The sequence below is a fragment of the Rattus norvegicus genome, chromosome 15, assembly GCF_036323735.1.
Source record: "Rattus norvegicus strain BN/NHsdMcwi chromosome 15, GRCr8, whole genome shotgun sequence".
In the NCBI taxonomy this organism is placed as follows: domain Eukaryota; kingdom Metazoa; phylum Chordata; class Mammalia; order Rodentia; family Muridae; genus Rattus; species Rattus norvegicus.
The window spans coordinates 57,267,143-57,287,115 of NC_086033.1; positions in this window are offsets into that span (position 1 = coordinate 57,267,143).

The following is a 19,973-nucleotide window of genomic DNA, read 5'->3' on the forward strand; positions in this document are numbered from 1 at the left end:
GATCCAGGCCCTGAACCCAAGAACTAAGGGTTTTGTTTTGTTTTAAGAAAAACAGGATCTCTTTCCGTTTGTCACCTTGGTTGATCTATAACTATGTGCTTCAAGGTAGTCTTGAACTCATAGAGATCCTATTGCTTCTGCCTTCTGAGTTCTAGGACCAGAGACATGTACCACTATGGCTGGCCTCTACTTACTACTTATTTATTTTAGAAAGTGTGTGTGTGTGTGTGTGTGTGTGTGTGTGTGTGTGTGTGTGTGTGTGTGTGTGTGTGTGTGTGTGATGAGTCTCCTCATGGATCCAGGTGGGGCTTGAACTCAAGGTAGGATGATGTCTTCCTGTCACAATAATAACTGGAGCTTATTAGAACAATATTTTTCAAATTTCAGTAGGCATGAATGATCTGGAACTTGTTGAGGTGGTGATTCTGACTTGGTCCTCTTGGATCAAGAATTAAACTCCTGTGGTTCTGGTGAGTTCATTGGTTACATTGAATGCTTACACAGTGCTACCATGATCCAGGATCCATGTATCATGGATACAAGGTCTTAGTGTATTGTTCTTACTTGTCACAACAGACCTCAAAGGTACAAACTGTTGGGGGTTTTCCCCCCTTTTATGATTAGAGAAACGTAGACACAGAGAGTAACTTAATATCCATAGCCAGTAAGAAATAAGAGTTTGCCCTCAAAACAGTTGAGTACCAAAGTCAGGATGTCTTTGACAGCTAAGTTAAAAAAATAAACCATGCCTAATTCTTAGAGTTAAATTTCCCATACTCACTCTGGCACCATGAACTCCTACATGCTCAACTGAGTGCTTCTGGGCTTTTCCCTGGCACCTTTCCTGGAGATGCTGTTAAGTAGGTGCTCCCAGCCGGCTCTGGGCTAAACTTTGGGGTTATAAGGAGCAGGCCTAGCTTCTCACAGGCCTGGGAAGGTAGGAAGCATAAAGAGCAGTAAGTTTATAGCCTACTGCAGTGTGACCCACACGGGACTCTCCCTAACTGGGTCCCCTTGCCTCCCCTCCCGCCCCTTCCCCTCCTCTCCTCTTTTGTCTTCACCTCTCCCTTCTACTATGTTCTCCCTCTCTTCCCCTCTCTCTCCTCTTTTCTCCTTTCATCCATTTTCCTTTTCTTTATTTCTATTACTGTTTCAGTATTGGGGTCTTACGTCTGCTAGGTAAGAGCTCTACACACACACACACACACACACATACACACACACACATACACACACACACACACACACACACACATATACACACACATATCCTCCAGCCCTTTATATGTGCCCACTGTGTGTGGCTGTGGTCATGTATGTGTATGTGTGCATGTGCGTGTGCATGCGTGTGTGTGTGTGTGTGTGTGTGTGTGTGTGTGTGTGTGTGTATGTGTCATTTTTGAGGCAGAATCTCCTCAGATTGCCTAGGCTGGTCTTGAACTTGTGATCCTCTTGTCTCAGCCTCCTTGGTGACCTGGATTACATACAAACTTATAATACACCCCCAGACCTGACTCACATCCAAATTTCAGGCGGCTGGCCCTAGATTATTGTAGAGTCTTCCTGAAGTAGAGAGAAAGAGAAGGGAAGGCAAACTATGGGTGCTGACACTCTTGGTTTTTGGTTTTTCTGGGTTTTTTTTTTCAAATTCCTTTTGTATTTTGGCTTGGCCGTGTGTCATCTCCTTCCTTACCTCATCCTGAATCCTACTGTTCCTACCCTGAAGTAGTATCAGACACGGTCCTACAACCAACCAAGTGTGACTGACATTTGAGTTGATGACTAAATGACTCCAAAGTGGCATTTTCCCATTTTACTGTTCTGGACCCCTGAGGAGAAACTTAGCAGCAAAAAACAACTCTTTATGTCCTTAGTAAAAAGCCACAGTGGAGGTCTTCCTTGATTCATGATTACTGGGGTCAATCAAAGGTGGGTAAGAGTGTTGGGCAGGGGTGGGGTCATTACAGCTGGGGCGGGAGGGGATGCTTCCAAAGGGGCTTCTGCTCTCAGTCTCATGCTTGGGCTGGGAAGACTTAAAAATGAATTTGTTCCACCATGTCAGTCTCAGATAGAATGAGTCGGGGGCCCACAAACGAGTCTTTACACCAAGGACGTGGGAGATGCATTGCATCTATTGTCCCACCCTTTGGAGTCACACAGGATCACTACATTAATCCTATATCACACTCAGATTCAAGGCAGGACATAAAGCTTATCTTATAACCAGATATGTGCCTAAGGACTGTGACTATTTATTAAAGGTATCACAAACATTGCCACCTGAGAGTCAACCTCGTTTGTAACCCTGGGCTCTTGAAACCAGAAACCTTTACACAACCCAGAACGAGGTAATAAGGGTACCAAACAGTACAACATGGATCTATCTGGGAGGCTGGAAGATATCAAAAAATGAGTCCACTTCTAATCCACCCTGCAGGAGGACTGGGCACAGTCAGCTCCCAGTAACACCCAGATCACTATGGAATGCTCATGCAGGGACTGTGGATAATAAGCAAAAACTGGTTTTATCTAATCTACATCTTTTCCTACTGGTTTTCACAGTGTTGGGGATTGAACTGAGGGCATTGTGTATGCTAAGCACATGCTTTAACTACTAGGCCACACTGCCAGCTCTTACCAATGTATTTCTTGGATCTAACTCCATACCATAGAGAGTAGCTCCTCCTAGATCAGGAATGGGGAAATATAAGCTTCCACATCAGGCTCAGATAAACCCCAGAACCCCTGAAAAGGGACAGGTCTCTGGCTTCATGGCTGAATACCCAAGGCACTAAGAGTTTGGTCTCTAGGGCACCCTTTCTCAGTGGGCAGTTGGTTTCCAGTAAAGATGCTGCCTTGGCCTGAACTTAGAGCTGTCTCTTCTACTCTTTCCAGAATCCTGTGGCTGATACTCCCTAACTTTGACAGCCTGACAGAAACAAAGAAACTAGTCACTATTCAATATGGCCTCCAGGCTAGAGCACAGATAGGAACTGATGGGAGATCGATTAGACAGGGAACCATTCATCAATGTAAGCAGGCACTGAAGGCCACACATGAGCTCACTCAGAAGCCGTCAGTGAACTGAGATGCCTCTTGTATCCGTTTTCAAACATTTATTCTCCTTCCTTTCTCTCAGAGTGATTTTGTGTTGATTTCAGTCTAGAAATTTCTACTTTTCTAAAAAAAAATTGTACTTATTTTTATGCATAATTATTTTCCCTGCATGTATGTCTGTGCCCCATACGCATGCCTGGTGCCCAGGGGAGGCTAGAAGAGGGCATCGGATATCCCTAGACTGGAGTTACAGAAACTGTGAGCCATCGCGTTGCTGGGAACTGAACTCTGTGCTGTTAGTTGCTGAGCCGTCTCTCCAACTCCAACAACTTTGATTTTCATATTTAAAACTTCTCCCGTTCCCTCCCTCTCCTCTCTACTTCCCTCCCCTTCTCCCTTCCTTCCTTTCCTTTCTCTCTGATATTTATCTGACTCACAGGTATCCCAACTTTTGACATCGTGACGTGGTGTTGTCAGATACAAACATGTTGGGACACCTTCAAATGAAACAGAAATCCCTCACTTAGTTTTTGTGTTCTGACTGGAAGCAGACACATCAGTCAGCACAGCAGGCCATACTCACAACAGGAAAAACATGGAAAGGAAATTGAGAAAGGCAAGAAATAGTAAAAAAGAAAAAAAAAACCGTAGGACAATGGGCAAGCTTACAAACCCCAGTGTAATGGTATATTTTAAATCAAATGTTGAAGGGTGAAATTGATGGGAAAGATGAATGAGGAGGTGAAGGAATAGAGTTTTCCTCAGGAATCTTGAAGAAGATGAGAGCCAGGTTGAGCACAGCAGTGCCCTGGCTTTATGGCTGAATAACCGAGGCACTAAGAGTTATGGGGTGAATGGAAGAGAGCTTGTGGGGGATGGGGGAGGGTGAAGCTATTGTTTTTGTAAACCGATACAATGGCAAAATCTAACGGATTCTCAGAAAATGACCTTGTTTGTTTTATTGAGAACAGAGGAGAGGAGAGGGAAGGAAGAACAGAATGAAGGAGATGACTTATGAGGCCATTGCAGAGAGGCTGGAGAGAAAATGGTGGCCAGGAGAGGGAGCCATTCACATAGATGCAGGGATGTGGTCCATCACAGGTAGGCCTCAAAGATAGGCAGTGAGAAGATTGATGGAGCAGATACAGAACAGCACAGCCCAACATTAGGCACAGCCCACGTCTGCTGAGGAGAAGGAAGACAGAGCGGAGGACCAGAAGGGTCAAGACACCAGAACACTGCCCACACAGACCTGACCCATGGGAAGTCATGAGATCAGGGAACCTATGGGGTCTGACCTAGGTCCTCTACCTATGTGTTATGGCTGAGTAGCTTGGTGTCCTTGTGGAAATCCTAACAATGAGAGCGGGGCTGTCCCTGACACATTGCCTATTAGTCACCCTTCCACCCCACTGGTCTGCCTTCCCCAGCCTTGATGCGTAGCTTGTTATGCCACAGTTGTTTAATGTCCCTTGGAGGCCTGCTCTTTTCTGAGGGGAGTCAAGGAGAGATATGGGGGGAGAGGCTGTGGGGAGGGTGTGGAGAGGAAACTGCAGTCGGATATATGAGAGAAGAATTTAAAAAAGGATAACATTCATTTAAAAAAAGAGATGGGGTTGGGGATTTAGCTCAGTGGCAGAGCGCTTGCCTAGCAAGTGCAAAGCCCTGGGTTCAGTCCCCAGCTCCAAAAAAAAGAAAAAAAAAAGAGAGAGAGATAAGCTTGAGAACTTGTAGATTAGATATGGGGTGTCTGAGAGGAATGGCATTAAGGAGTACCCCAAAAGTTTTTGGGTCCCTCTGGAGTAGATGGAAGAAGATTAGGAGTTCTGCTGGAGCATGTTACGTTAGAAACCTCCCAAGAGCCTATGTCCATTAGGCAGTTAGATGGCATGGACACTGCCTCCCAAGGCTAACCATCCTGGAAGAATGCTGGGAGCTTACTGGTGATTGGCAGCCCAAGCAGCTCCCCCTAAAGATGTGAAGTCTCTAACCAAGGAAGTAAGTAAAAGGTCGTCTAACTCTTAGCACAAGACACAGGACCCCTTCCCCTTTGGCAGTAGACCCATGAGATCAGGAGACTCAAACCATGGATCTCTCCTCCAAGGGTTTGTGAGAGCCAGTGGAGTTGACACACAGTCTGTCCACTGATAGCTGAAACATAAGCAAGGGGCAGGCAAGATCAAGAGTCACCTTTGGTAAGAGGAACAATATCAGCCCGTGACATTTTAAGCTTAATTCATAGAAACTACAGAATGGTAGTAAGAGAGAAGTTGGAGAGTCCTCTGCAAATGTTCTTTCTTGTGACGTTTATTGGGACGTTGAGTGGAAACCTGAGGGAGGTGGACACCGACTTAGGTTCCCAGAAGCTCCATGACCCGACCCCTGATTCATAAGCCTTCCATGATGTGAGCTTTCTCTTTGCTGGCCTTCAGAAATCTCAAACCCTAAATTGTTGCTTTTCAAACATTAGTACATTTTAGAACTTGTAAAAAAAAAAATTTAGACTCCTGGATCACATCTCTAGGGACTTTGGTTAACTGGGTGATTTTTCTTAGTCAGGAAATCCTAGGAGTATCTAACTATGTGACTGTCACTACCATGACCATAAAATATGCCAGCCATCACTTCCAGAAATAAATAAAATTAACTAAAATAAGAAGCTCAATAGGCAAGACTTTGTTCTCTATGGAAAGCAAGTCTCTAGGTGTGTGCCTCTGTGTGTGCGCCCACCCACAGCTACAGACAAGGAGGAGAAGGGCCACCCGGATGCTGAGGATTTGCTGTTTGTAGCGAGGGCTCAGTCAACAGAGCTTAAAGCAAAGCTCCGCTTTGTTGTCTGATTCTTGAGATTTGACGATGTACTGAGAGCTGTGTCTGCTTCAACTGAACGTTTTGTTGCATCTTTCGCTCTAATATCTAAACAGCAAACAATCCTTTTTTCTATAAAATGCAGAGGATATATTCACTTTGCACTAATGACAGAATGAAAACTTTTCCCTGGGTTGGATTTGCTTCCCTTCCTGTTTATAATGTATTTGTATGTCACAGCTTTTAAAGTCTTTTTTTAAAAAATCACATAATTTATCTATGTGGGTGTGTATGTGGGTATGTGGCTATATGTGTACCACAGTGTGTAGGTGAGAGAACAACTTTCAGTACTGAGTTTGCTCCCTATTATGTGGGTCGCAATGACCAATCTCAGGTTATCAGGCTTGGAAAAATCACGTTATCGCACTGAGCCGTCTCCCCAGCCCAGGCGGTTGTAGTTTACATAATCAGGCTGTTAGAATGTTGGTGCCCAGTTGGCTGTTGTGGCCTGTCTTTTGTTTAGGTGAGTCATGTGTATTTATCCTATATGTTGAAATGCATTAACTTGAAAGGAAGGAGGTTGTCATGTAAACACGTGTCCCAAACAAACCTGTTGTCATTTTCCTCTGATCCTTAGCACACCGGAATGACAAGGCTGTGAAAGACTCTGTTTTCTTTATTTCCTGTATGCTTAAGGGGACCAAATTCCTGAGCACTTATTAAAGAGAACAGATCTGCTAAACATCATAGAATTTGACCCAACATTTATGTGACCCCCCAGAATCAGTTCCCTCATCTCTTTTCCTTATAGAGAACAAACCAAGGTTGCCCACGTTTTTCATTCAGCAGTGTATTAATTCTTTTCTCATGGCTGTGACACAGTACTCAACAAAGCCACTCCAGGAGGAAGGTTGGCCTTGACTCACAGTCCCAGGGCACACAGTCCATCCTGGTGGACAAACCCAGCGGCAGAAACTTGAGGCCACATTGCACCATGGTCAGTCCTGGATCTCAGCCTGTGGGATGCTGATCATAGTTAGAGTGGATCTAGAAACTGTCTCCGAGACATGCCCAGAGTTTTATTCTAAACGCCATCAAGCTGATAACGTTAGCCATCCCAAGCATTTCCCACAATCAGTCACACTAAGAAGTGACAGGTCTCTTTACTCCTCCTGCTGCTCTTGGTCACTTTAGACTCACATGTGATGGAAGCCTCTGTGGAAGAGCTACGTCTTGCATCCACCAGAAACTACAGACAAAGGTTAAAGGCCCTACAGTGGAGAGGCGGAAAAGGAAGCTCCCACCCTGGAAGCCCCCCTTTTCACAAGCACCATCGGAAAATGTACACAAAATGTTTGCAGACTCATCTTTGCTCCTCATCCTCCTCATCCTTTGCCGTTGTGGATTCACTCAGCCTTTTAAATCACAGGAAATAAAAGCTTCCCAATGATTGGTCTGCTGCCAACATATCAGCCTCACTGTTAACAATCCCAAGACCTGAGTAGATGGGCCATGGAAGAAGGAGCAATGCGGGGGGAATGGATGAAGGAATCCTTGAAACCAGGAAAACAAGCTAAATTGAGTGCTTCCTGATTCAATGCACTTAAGTCAGATTCAATGAAGCCTGGCACTGATCCGCGTTCTCTTTCTGAAAGGCCTCAGGGTGGGGCGGCTGTCCTGCCTCTCAGCTGCCCCTGGAAACCACAGTCACGGCTCAGGTCCGGTTTCTCCATCTGCCCTCTGTCACCTGGGGCCTCCTCAAGCAACGAGAAACAAACTACTTGTTTTTTTGTTTAAATTAGTATATTGGCTGCTTTCTGAAATCCTTTTCCCCATCCTTGTGAGAAATACGAGGTCATTGCTGCTGTTTGCCTACTATTTCTGGTCTCCTCTGGTTAAGTGGATTAAGAACATATAGCTGGTTTGGGTTCATAAATTAGTTAGGTTTATTTATTTATATTTATTTATTTAGTGTGCTTGGGTATGTTTATGTTTGAGCATATGCGTGACATAGAGGTCAGAGGACAAGTCCTAGTGATTGAACTCTGGTCCTAACACTTGGGGACAAATACCCATTCTCATCTCACTGAAGCATACTCATGCTTGGAGTCACGCTTTTAAACCCGAGAGGAACAGGCAAGGAAATTAGCCATTTCAAGACAACAGGACACCCCCACTGATGTGACACCTAAGATTCCAGGTGTCAGCTCCAGAGAACTGCCGTCAGACCCAGAGGCTCTGCTGAAACCTACATGGGTTCAAGGGCTGCCTGTGCCTCAGGTGACTGTGACTTTTCCTGCCTGAAATGCCGCCGCCCCCTGCAGAGACAATCAGCAGACAGCACTGCAGACCGAGAGGCAGCTGAGGATGACCTCACAGACAGTCCTTCCACCATCCGCCCACCGCCTCCGGCATGACATTATATGTGCACATTCAGGAGCCACGCCGACAAGGGCCATCCAACTCTGTCACTTACCAGCTTCGTAATAAGACAAGGGCAAATTGCTCAGTGCCAGTTGGTTTGGTCGTGAAGAAAGAAAACTACTGCTTACCTCCATGGGATAGTGGTAAAGAACAAAAAAGGCAGGGGCAGGAGGACGGGTTCTGTTAGAAAATTGCTCACTGTGTAGCATGAGGACCATAGTTTGGTCCCCAGCATCCAGGGGAAAAGCCAGGCGTGGTGGCCCATGCTTCTAATCCAAGTGCTGAGGTTTGCTGGTCAGACAGCCTAGTTTAACCGGTTATCCCCAGGTCCCAGTGAGTGATGCTGTCTCAAAAGATAAGGTTTACAGTTCTGGAGGATGGACACCTGAAATATCTGATGTATGGTCTCCACGGTCTCATGTACTCACACATACATATGCACATATGCACACACACAGACGCACACACACAGACGCACACACACACAAAAACCAAACTGAGCAAAGAGCTTGGACCAATGCCTGCCACACGTTGAGCATCTTGTCACACAGGAACAATTATTCATACTAACGTATGTTAGCTGACCTGGAACAGGTCAGCCTTCAGTGTCCTTTGGTTCCCAAGTGAGGGGGCCAGGAGATGAGAAGATACAGAAGATGGAAACCCGGCCTTGGAAGGTTTTGCACGAGCTTTGTCTTCAGCAAAACTTTTAAGGGGTGCAGCATCTCATGTACTATTTGGGGGCAGGGGGCGGGGACAGAGTCAGCAGAAAGCTATCACAATGAGAATGTCAGTGGGAAGCGAATCGAGCAATGCTGCAAAGGGGAATCCAGGATTTCTCAGATGAGCACAAAATAGCCTTGGGTACATAACTCCAGGTCTCTTAGGAAGAAAAACCCAGTTCCCAGGAACCAAAACCTTAACTCTTTGAGGCCAGGCGTGGTCCAAGCTCCAGTCTGGACGCTGGCAAGTCTGCTCCTGAGCAAGAACACAATTAGGTTTTCTTTGTCCTCTCACCAGGGCCTCAGAGAGAGCCTCAGATCCCACCTCATCAGTGTTACCAACTCTCTTTATTTCCATCACTGAAAAAAACATGCCTTTGCTATAAGACTGGTAAGTCTGAGTACATATATGAAAATTTTTATGATCAAAACATTTTGAAGCAAAGATAGATTCTGAATATTATCTTTCCAGTCCCAACGTTAGCTGTTCAGATGGCTTGGTAGAGTGATGTGTTTGCACAGGTGGTACATATGTGGAGCAGGAGCAGGAAACATTCAAAAAGCTGGTCTTTAGTATTTATGCAACCCTCAGGTCATGTGAGCAGAAGAGTTTCTAACACACTTGAAGGTTTCTTGTACTTCCCAGAAATACCAATTCTCCATAATTTTGGTAAATATTGCCTTTGCTTTTATTATTACTATTGTTTATTATAATTAATTATTAATATTATCAATATGTGTATCTATTCCTAAACAATATAGAGATTGGCTTTGTATGCTTTTATTGTGATTGTGTCTAGGGCTCATCAGAATTTTTTGAAGACTTATAGTCCAAATAAAACCTAACCAGTGCATGGCCACATACCCATGTATATGTGAGCATAGCTAACAGAACTTAGTGGTTATTTTTAAAAAGAGACATGAAGTTGGGAGGGAGATGCCTTAGAGAAATATGAGGGAGCTGGAGAGAGGGAATGGGGACATTTATGCTATTTATCAGTGTGTCTATGAAATTCTCAGGAACAGAGGAAAAATAAAAGATAAATTTATAAAAACATGCATTTTTGGCCTTTGGACACCATTTTGGGCGCTCTCTTTGCTGTGTCTTACACACACCTCTTTAGTTCTCTTGGGCCTATTGAGACACTCAAGACATTTTGAGATAGGCTTCATTTTTAACTTTGAGCTCAATACTCAGTTTTTAAAAGTGAGCCACAGGCTGAAGAGTTATAGATAATGTCAGAGGTCCACCAGGCAATGCTCCGACATTGCTTAGGTCACACTAGGTCCCTTTGAACTTGACTTTTAGCATAAACATCACCAATGTATCTACTACCTTCTGTTAAGTGTGCTCACCGCAGGCGCCAAGAACTCCAAGCTTCCCTTGCTGATCCCCCTGCTCCCCTCCAAGGCACTAGGGACCATTTCACAGCACAGAATGTGCAGAGCACCAGACTCCGTTCTGCTTAGGGACCTGTGACAGCCAATCATCCCACATCCTCCTCTCACCCAACTCTGCCAGGTTTGGTCTCTCCCTCCAATGTGAGCTCTGCTTTCTGGGTCACAGTGAAAGCAGCAAAAGAGAAGTCAGTCCCCATTCCGTCCCTAATGATCTGTGTTGGTCACCTTTATAAATCTAATTTGTCGAGGTCCAATGAACACATACTAACACTTTCCCTTCGTAAACATGTAGTTCTTTTTGGCAGAGTACATAATTTTGTCCCACCAAGACTGTGTTTCCATCCAACTGTTCAGAAATTCCTTAGGGGATCTTCAAGGAGATGCCAGGGAGTCTGCCTAGGGTTCCAAATACAGCTCAGGTTATGTTCTCAACCTCCACCTCCCAGGCATGTGACAAAGCCACTTTGAATACTCACAAACAAAAGCCACGTAGGCCTCAGTTTCCTGTAAAGCCTGAGAGACCAAGATGTCCTTATTCTCCTCAGCAGGGTCTCTTATGCGACAGATCATCATTTTGTGTAGGCCTGGCGCTCTGACATCTGGTGATTTGCTGATTCTTGCAGTGTCTGGGGACATTGCAACAACCAGGTCCCAAGAGATGTATCCATACTATGTGTTGCCATCTAATACCCTGAGTACCCCAGACCAGCTATCAGATAACCAGAGATAGCCCCTAAAGTCAGTGAAGTTGGCCAATCCTAGCTCACTCACCACACCCTGCCTTGCCTATTTAGACCACAATCAAGACCCAAGTCCTCCTCGTACTCTCTCTACCTCCTGACTGACGCTGTCCCTCTCCAGGAGGCTGTACATGGCATGGCATGGCCTCTTGACATCTATGGGCAGCTACTTTTCCAGTGGTAGCCATCTTCTTCTGCCTGTTGCTTTTGCCCACATTTTTGTGAAGATTCTATAAAGCACAAGTCCAAGTGACTACGTGGAGGGTTTTAGTGGCTATCTCCACAGTCTTTGTTCCTAGCCATGCAGCTGACAGATGGGCCAATTCTGGCTTCCAATCATAATGTCACTGAAAATATTAATAACTTGGAAGCCGTTTCATGAAAGATAATATTAATGTATTTGTGTAGGTCTTTACTGTGTATTTGGTATGGACCAGGTTCGTGGGTCTTGGACACTGAATCAGATCTGAGACCACCAAGAGCTTCCAGTACTAGAGACAGTAGCTACCCCACCCTGAGGTACCTGAAGTAAAACAGTCATTGTAGAGTAACCACTAGTTATGGGGTTATGGGAGGGGGGAGCTCTGAGGACTGCAGCAGTCAGAAGGGTACAAAGGTCATTAGCAAACACAATTGAAGAATGTAAACGCCTTCCTCTCCATGAATCCCCCTTGCCTCATTTTCCTCCACCTACCCAGTTATCTCCTATATTAGCATTTACCTTAGAAGTCAGGAATTTTTTTTAAGATAAGGCACTGGCCCCTTCTGGATAATGGGATGCAGTATGTTCCTGACCCAGCAAGGATGGACTCAAGCTAAAAAGATTGCTGGACTGGGAGGCTTTCACAGCGGAGAAGAGATTGGTAGAATGGTCCAGTAAAGGACAGGTTGAACAAGGAAATTTTGCTGGTCATGCCTGCTTTTCTCCAGCCCTTGCCAACTCAGGTTAAAAACAGAAGGGAAACGGGTGCCTCGTGGATCCTTGTGGTTGGATGAACCCTCTCAAACTATTCTACTCAATAAAATACAGTGGCCGAGCACTGTAGAGCTGCTGGGTCCAGTGTGGTCTCCACTAGTCGCACGTGACTGGGAGAGCTTGGTATGTGGGTAGTCCAAATCGAGAGTCTCGGAAGTGAAAAATATACGGAATCATGAAGATTTAGTATGGAAATGCAAATATAATTTATTAATGGCTCAAAATTAATAGTATTTTTGAAATTATCTTAGGTGAAATAAAGACACTATTAGACTTGGTCTCATCATCTTCATTTTTTGTTTGTTTTTTGGTTTTGTTTGTTTGCTTATTTAGAGACAAGGTCATAAAAGCGTTATCTTGAGGCAACACCTCAACCCGCTGTGAGGGTCAGAAGCAAAGAGCTGGCCCTAAGAGCAATGGTGAATCACTGTGCTAGTCTTGACCTGACTGCCTCTGAACTGTTATGTGAGAAAGGAAAATACCAATTTTAAGCAATTGAGCCACAATAGCCCCAATCAGAACAGGCAACGAGAGTCACAGCACAGCCATGATAGTGGCGGGTAGTGGCATCTGGCATCATATTCAACTTCAAGACCAGAAGAGGAAAAGGGGAGGAGCTAACTTAGTTCTTTCTCTGCATTAGGGATACTGGGACAGATGCTCTGGCCTGGACTGGGCCTACAATGGAGAAAAGAATGGGCCTTGGTTCAGGCCTCATTAGCTTGGAGGGAGGAATTTCTTTGTCTTCTTTTAATAATATGTTCTAAAGCCTTTGTTGATGCTAGCAGTATTGTGTCTAGTTGCCCTGGTTGAAGAGCCTCTCCATATTCCTCCTGGGATGTTCTTAGTCAGGTGCAGCAGTCACTCACTGTGTGGAAAACAATGTCTTAAGTGTTAGAGTGCATAGGCCACAATGGGTCTCCTGGGTCTATACCCAGCCGCTTGCTGATCCCTCTCCTCGCGTCTTCCTTCTCCCATCACCAGCAGCAGCAGCTCTACCCAAACACACAACAGGCTTTAATCCTCTGCTGGTTGAATAATGGCAAAGCTTCCGTTTCTTGTGTTGATAGATTACTGTGGAGACATCAGAAGCTTCTAGAACTCAGCCTCCTAAAACCTAGACAGCACAGCTCAGGAGGAAACATGCTTTCTCCCCGCCGCCCTCCCTCTGGTTCTGGCAGCCAGCCAGTGGCATTGTCCAACACTTACTGTTCTGAAGGGGAGCTGTGTTCTCAGGTTCAGCAAAGACAATGCTCTCGAGAACGTCTTTGCCTGATAAATTGCCCTGCAGCCAGAAGAGCTGGCGCTAATTTAGTGCTTGCTTCTCATCAGCTGAAATGTTTTTATTTTGGGAGGGAATAGGCTAGCTATAATTATTATTGATCGTGGAGACGACAATCAGAGAAAGCTTGCGTGTGTCCCCAATGAGCAGGGCCAAAAATGGATGTGGTGTCCTGTTGTTCTTAGCCAATCATAGCTTCTTCTTGCCCTCAATTGATCTCATCGCTGACTTGCCACTTAAAGAACCAAATTAAGTCCTACACAGAGAATTTGGGTGTCTTAATCCTCACCCTCCCACACCCCATCAGCATTTAGAGAGAAGCCACTGGGGTCCTGGCGTATCCTTTTAGAGAAGGCCTCACCTGACTGGCAACAGATGGACGCTAATGGGATATTTATTTACAGAGTAAAATTAAATTGGAGCTGCGTCTTAATGCACGATTTACATAATCAACTTTGTTCTGAGCTGATGAGCTGTTTTCAATAGCACTTGGGACCTTTCTGTCACAGTTGTCTCAAAGCAGCAGCCACTGAGAATGGAGATTCGGTAATTTCCAAAGCGAGAAGTCTCGATGATGCTCTATTATCCCATCCTGGAGACCTCATAATTTCTCTAGATACTGGCACGGGATCAAAGACTCATGTTAGTTCCTTGCCACAATATGGGATCAAAGGGAAGATGTTTAATTTGCAATGAGAAAGGGTTAGACACGCAGGCAGTCTCTGCGCCTGCCCTCACTTCTGCAAAAAGGATTTGCAATGCCTTCCACTCCCCACAACAGTCACGTTTACTAATGTGCCACACCGAGCGCTTCGAGAGCCCGGAGGATGAATGTCACTGTTGTACTGTGTGCACATGATTCTGGTTCAGGGACGAGCAGGTCACAGATGAGCTGAACCCCCAGCCTGGAGAGCAGGAAGGAACATATACTCCAGGAGAGAGCAGGCTTGTCAAGCCTGGATCCTTAAGAAACATCTTGTGTTAAACTGTTACCTTCGCACCCCTATACCAGCACAGAGGGAACTAAGTGGCCTGATACTGTTCATCTTTCCGAATCCACTGACCAACTCTATGAAGGCTAGCATTATTTCCTGAGAAAAGTCCTAAGAACAGACACTTGCTGGAAATTCAAGTCCTCTAAGCATGCTTTAGCCCCGGGTTTCCTGTACCCCTAACTAAAGTAACTGTGCTTGCTCCCTATCTTTTGCAGACTGGAAAATTGAGTCCCAGAGAAATAAAATGAGTACCCTCAAACCTCTAACTTGTTAAATGAGATAACCAAAACTTGGATTTGGTCTGACTGGATCCAAAATGCAAAGCACTTGCATACTGGGCCACATGAAACCTCACAAGGCAAGCACTGTAGGCCACTCTATTAGCAGAAGTGAAGTGAGTGCCCCTTTATTAATAGAAATAAAGGATGTTTAAAATGAGATCTCTATCCCTTGAGCTATAATTACTAACCTTGAGCATCAGGCAAACACTCCAAGTCCTTAAAAGGAAAACTGATCTAAATTATTTATTGCCCCTGTCATTTGCTCGTCACAAATGGTTCTTTCCAAAGTGCACTGCAGTTAAAATATGATGGGGAAATCAAATCCACTTCTGTCTGAAAGCCAACTCTGTAAAACTGGATCTCAAAAAACCTGGGACTTGGTAAAAACTGGTTATCAAGATAAGACCAATTCTAACAGTGCTTTGTATACATGGAATCTGTTCCTACATTCCACTGGGGTCATTAGAGACCATCACTGCAGTAGGGGAGTATTCCAGTGGGACTCTGAAGGCTACCGTTCACTAAGCATGCTCATAAGCATTTCCTGATTGTCTAAAAGGCTACATCCTGTTTGAACTTAAAAGCCAAACTCCTCTATGTACTCTTGCTCTGGGAAGATCCACAGATACTCAAGGACGAGACTGCGTGATTAATATAGATTCACTACTTAACTCATCCCCGTGACAGAACACCCAGCAGAAACAACTGGGAAGGAAGATATATTTTAGCTCATGGTTTCATGGTGGTTCAGTCCATCGATTATGGGAAGGCACGGCAGTGGGAACAGCTCAATTCATGTTGGCAGGCACATGACACAACTGGTTACATCGTGGCTGCCGTGGTTTACATGAGAAATATCCTCTACAAGCTCGTGCATTTGAACACTCAGTTCCAAATGATGGAGCTGTTGAAGGAATTTTAGAAATGCAGCCTTGCTAGAGGAAATAGGTCACTGTGAGCTGACCGTGAGATCTCATAGCCTCACCCCTTCCCGTGCACTCTCTCTGCTTAGTGCTTGTCCTTGAGGGTGTGAGCTCTCAGCGTTCTGCTCTGGTCACCATGCCTGCCTGCCATGACAGGGTCCTTATCCCTCGGCAACCATTAAGTCTCAATAAACCCTGCCTTCTGCAGGTTGCCTCGGTCTCCGTGTTTTATCACAGCAACAGAAAAGCAAGTGATACAATGACTGACAGGAAGCAGAGTACAGGACAGGGAAGGAGACAAAGTCAATAGGTCCCAAATAATCCACTTCCTGTGATGTGCTTCCACCAGCCAGGCCCCAACATCCTCCCGGTTAGTTCTACAGCGTCGTAAATAGCACCATCAGCTGGGGAGCACAGCCTGCAACACGAGCCAGGACTCCATGTGTCCAGGAGAGTGACACACATTTTTTTTATTATTAGATATATTTTTATTTACATTTCAAATGTTATTCCCTTTCCAGGTTTCTGTCCATAAGCCCCCCTCCCCCTCCCTATACGAGCGTTCCCCCATCCACCCTGCTTACCACCCCCCTTACACTGGAGGCCCAACCTTGGCAAGACCAAGGGCTTCCTCTTCCACTGGTGCCCCGACAAGGCTATTCTCTGCTACATATGCAGTTGGAGCCCTGGGTCAGTCCATGTATAGTCTTTGGGTAGTGGCTTAGTCCCTGGAAGCTCTGGTTGGTTGGCATTGTTGTTCATATGGGGTCTCAAGCCCCTTCAAGCTCTTGCAGTCCTTTCTCTGATTCCTTCAACGGGGGTCCTACTCTCAGTTCAGTGGTTCGCTGCTAACATTGACCTCTGTATTGGACATGCTCTGGATGTGTCTCTCAGGAGAGCTCTATATCTGGTCCCTTTCAGCATGCACTTTTTAGCTTCATTGATCTTATCTAGTTTTAGTGGCTGAATATATATGGGCCACATGTGGGGCAAGCTCTGAATGGACGTTTTTTCAGTTGCTGCTCTAAACCTTGCCTCCATAGCCCCTCCTACAGATATTTTTTCCCCTTTTAGGAAGGAGTGGGAGCACCCGCATTTTGGTCATCCTTCTTCTTGAGCTTCCTGTGGCCTGTGAATTGCATCTTCGGTAATTCGAGCTTTTTGGCTAATAGCCACTTATCAATGAGTGCACACCAAGTATGCTTTTCTGTGATTGGGTTACCACACTCAGGATGATATTTTCTAGTTCATTCCATTTGCCTTTGAATTTCATGAAGTCATTGTTTTTGATAGCTGAGTAGTACTCCATTGTGTAGATGTACCATATATTTTTAATCCATTCCTCTGTTGAAGGGCATCTGGGTTCTTTCCAGCTTCTGGCTATTATAAATAAGGCTGCTATGAACATAGTGGAGCACGTGTCTCTGTTGTATGTTGGAGCATCTTTTGGGTATATGCTGGATCCTCAGGAGAGTTATAGCTGGGTCCTCAGGTAGTACAATGTCAAATTTTCTAAGGGACCTCCAGACTGATTTCCAGAATGGTTGTACCAGTCTGCAATCCCACCAACAATGGAGGAGTGTTCCTCTTTCTCCACATCCTTGCCAGCATCTGCTGTCACCTGAGTTTTTTGGTGATTCTGACTGGTGTAAGGTATAATCTCATGGTTGTTTTGATTTACATTTCCCTGATGACAAAGGATGTTGAACATTTCTTTAGGTGCTTTTTATCCATTCAATATTCCTCAGCTGAGAATGTTTTGTTTAGCTCTGTACCCTATTTTTTAATAGGGTTATTTGTCTCCCTGCAGTCTAACTTCTTGAGTTCTTTGTATATTTTGGATATTAACCCTCTATCAGATGTAGAATTGGTAAAGATCTTTTCCCAATCTGTTGGTTGCTGTTTTGTCCTAATGACAGTGTCCTTTGCCTTACAGAAGATTTGCGGTTATATTGGGTCCCATTTGTCGATTCTTGATCTTAGAGCATAAGCCATTGGTTTTTTGTTCAGAAAAATTTCCCCAGTGCCCATGTGTTCAATACTCTTCCCCACTTTTTTTCTATTAGTTTGAGTGTATCTGATTTGATGTGGAGGTCCTTGATCCACTTGGACTTAAGCTTTGTACAGGGTGATAAGAATGGATCAATTTGCATTCTTACACATGCTGCTAGCACCATTTGTTGAAAATGCTATCTTTCTTCCATTTAGCAATGGACAGTTTTAGCTCCTTTGTCAAAGATCAAGTGACCATAGGTGTGTGGGCTCATTTCTGGGTCTTCAATTCTGTTCCACTAATCTATCTGCCTGTCTCTGTACCAATACCATACAGTTTTTATGACTATTGCTCTGTAATACTGCTTGAGGTCAGAGATGGTGATTCCCCCAGAAGTTCGTTTATTGTTGAGTATAGTTTTCGCTATCCTGGGTTTTTTGTTATTCCAAATGAATTTGCAATTTGCTCTTTCTATCTCTATAAAGAATTGAGTGGGAATTTTTGATGGGGATTGCATTGAATCTGTAGATTGCTTTTGGCAAAATGGCCATTCTTACTATATTAATTAATATTAATCCTGCCAATCCATGAGCATGGGAGATCTTTCCATATTCTGAGATCTTCTTCAATTTCTTTCTTCAGAGGCTTAAAGTTCTTGTCATACAGATCTTTCACTTGCTTGGTTAAAGTCACACCAAGATATTTTATATTATTTGGAACTATTATTAAGGGTGTCATTTCCCTAATTTCTTTCTCAGCCTGTTTATCCTTTGAGTAGAGGAAGACTACTGATTTGTTTGAGTTAATTTTATACCCCAACACTTTGCTGAAGTTGTTTATCAGGTTAAGTAGTTGTCTGGTGGAACTTTTGGGGTCACTGAGGTATACTATCATATCATCTGCAAATAGTGATAATTTTGACTTCTTCCCTTACAATTTATATCCCTTTGACCTCCTTTTGCTGTCTGATTGCTCTGGCTAGGAATTCGAGTACTGTATTGAATAAGTAGGGAGAGAGTGGGCAGCCTTGTCTAGTCCCTGATTTTAGCGGGATTGCTTCAAGTTTCTCTCCATTTAGTTTGATGTTAGCTACTGGTTTGCTGTATATGGCTTTTACTATGTTTAGGTATGGGCCATGAATTCCTGATCTTTCCAGGACTTTTATCATGAAGGGGTGTTGAATTTTGTCAAATGCTTTCTCAGCATCTAATGAAACAATCATGTGGTTCTTATCTTTGAATTTTTTATATAGTGGATTATGTTGATGGATTTCCATATATTAAACCATCCCTGCACTCCTGGGATGAAGTCTACTTGATCATGATAGATAATCCTTTTGATGTGTTCTTGGATTCGGTTTGCAAGAATTTTATTGAGTATTTTTGCGTCAATATTCATAAGGGATATTGGTCTGAAGTTCTCTTTCCTTGTTGGGTAGTGCTCTGTCTGTTTCTATTTTGTGGAATAGTTTGGACAGTATTGGTTTGAGGTCTTCTATGAAGGTCTGATAGAATTCTGCACTAAACCTACCTGGTCCTGGGCTCTTTTCGGTTAAGAGACTTTTAATGACTGCTTCAATTTCTTTAGGAGTTATGGGGTTCTTTAGATGGTTTATCTGATCCTGATTTAACTTTGGTACCTGGTATCTGTCTAGAAAATTGTCCATTTCCTCCAGATTGTCCAGTTTTGTTGAATATAGGCTTTTGCAGTAGGATCTGATAATTTTTTAATTTCCTCAGATTCTGTTATTATGTCTCCCTTTTCATTTCTGATTTTGTTAATTTGGATATACTCCCTGTGCCCTCTGGTTAGTCTGCCTAAGGGTTTATCTGTCTTGTTGATTTTCTCAAAGAACCAGCTCCTGGTTTTGTTGATTGTTTGTATAGTCCTTTTCGTTTCTACTTGGTTGATTTCAGCCCTGAGTTTGATTATTTCCTACCTTCTACTCCTCTTGGGTTTATTTATTTCTTTTTGTTCTAGAGCTTTTAGGCGTGCTGTCAAGCTGCTGACATATGCTCTCTCCTATTTCTTTTTGCAGGCACTCAGAGCTATGAGTTTTCTGCTTAGGACTGCTTTCATTGTGTCCCATAAGTTTGGAAATGTTGTACCTTCATTTTCACTAAATTCTAAGAAGTCTTTCTTTCTTTATTTCTTCCTTGACCAAGTTGTCATTGAGTAGAGTGTTGTTCAACTTCCATTTATATGTGGGCTTTCTGTCATTATTGTTGTTATTGAAGACCAGTCTTAGTCACTGCCGATCTGATAGGATGCATGGGATTATTTCAATCTTCTCATATCTGTTGAGGCCTGTTTTGTGACCAATTATATGATCAATCTTGGAGAAGGTGTCATGAGGTGCTGAGAAGAAGGT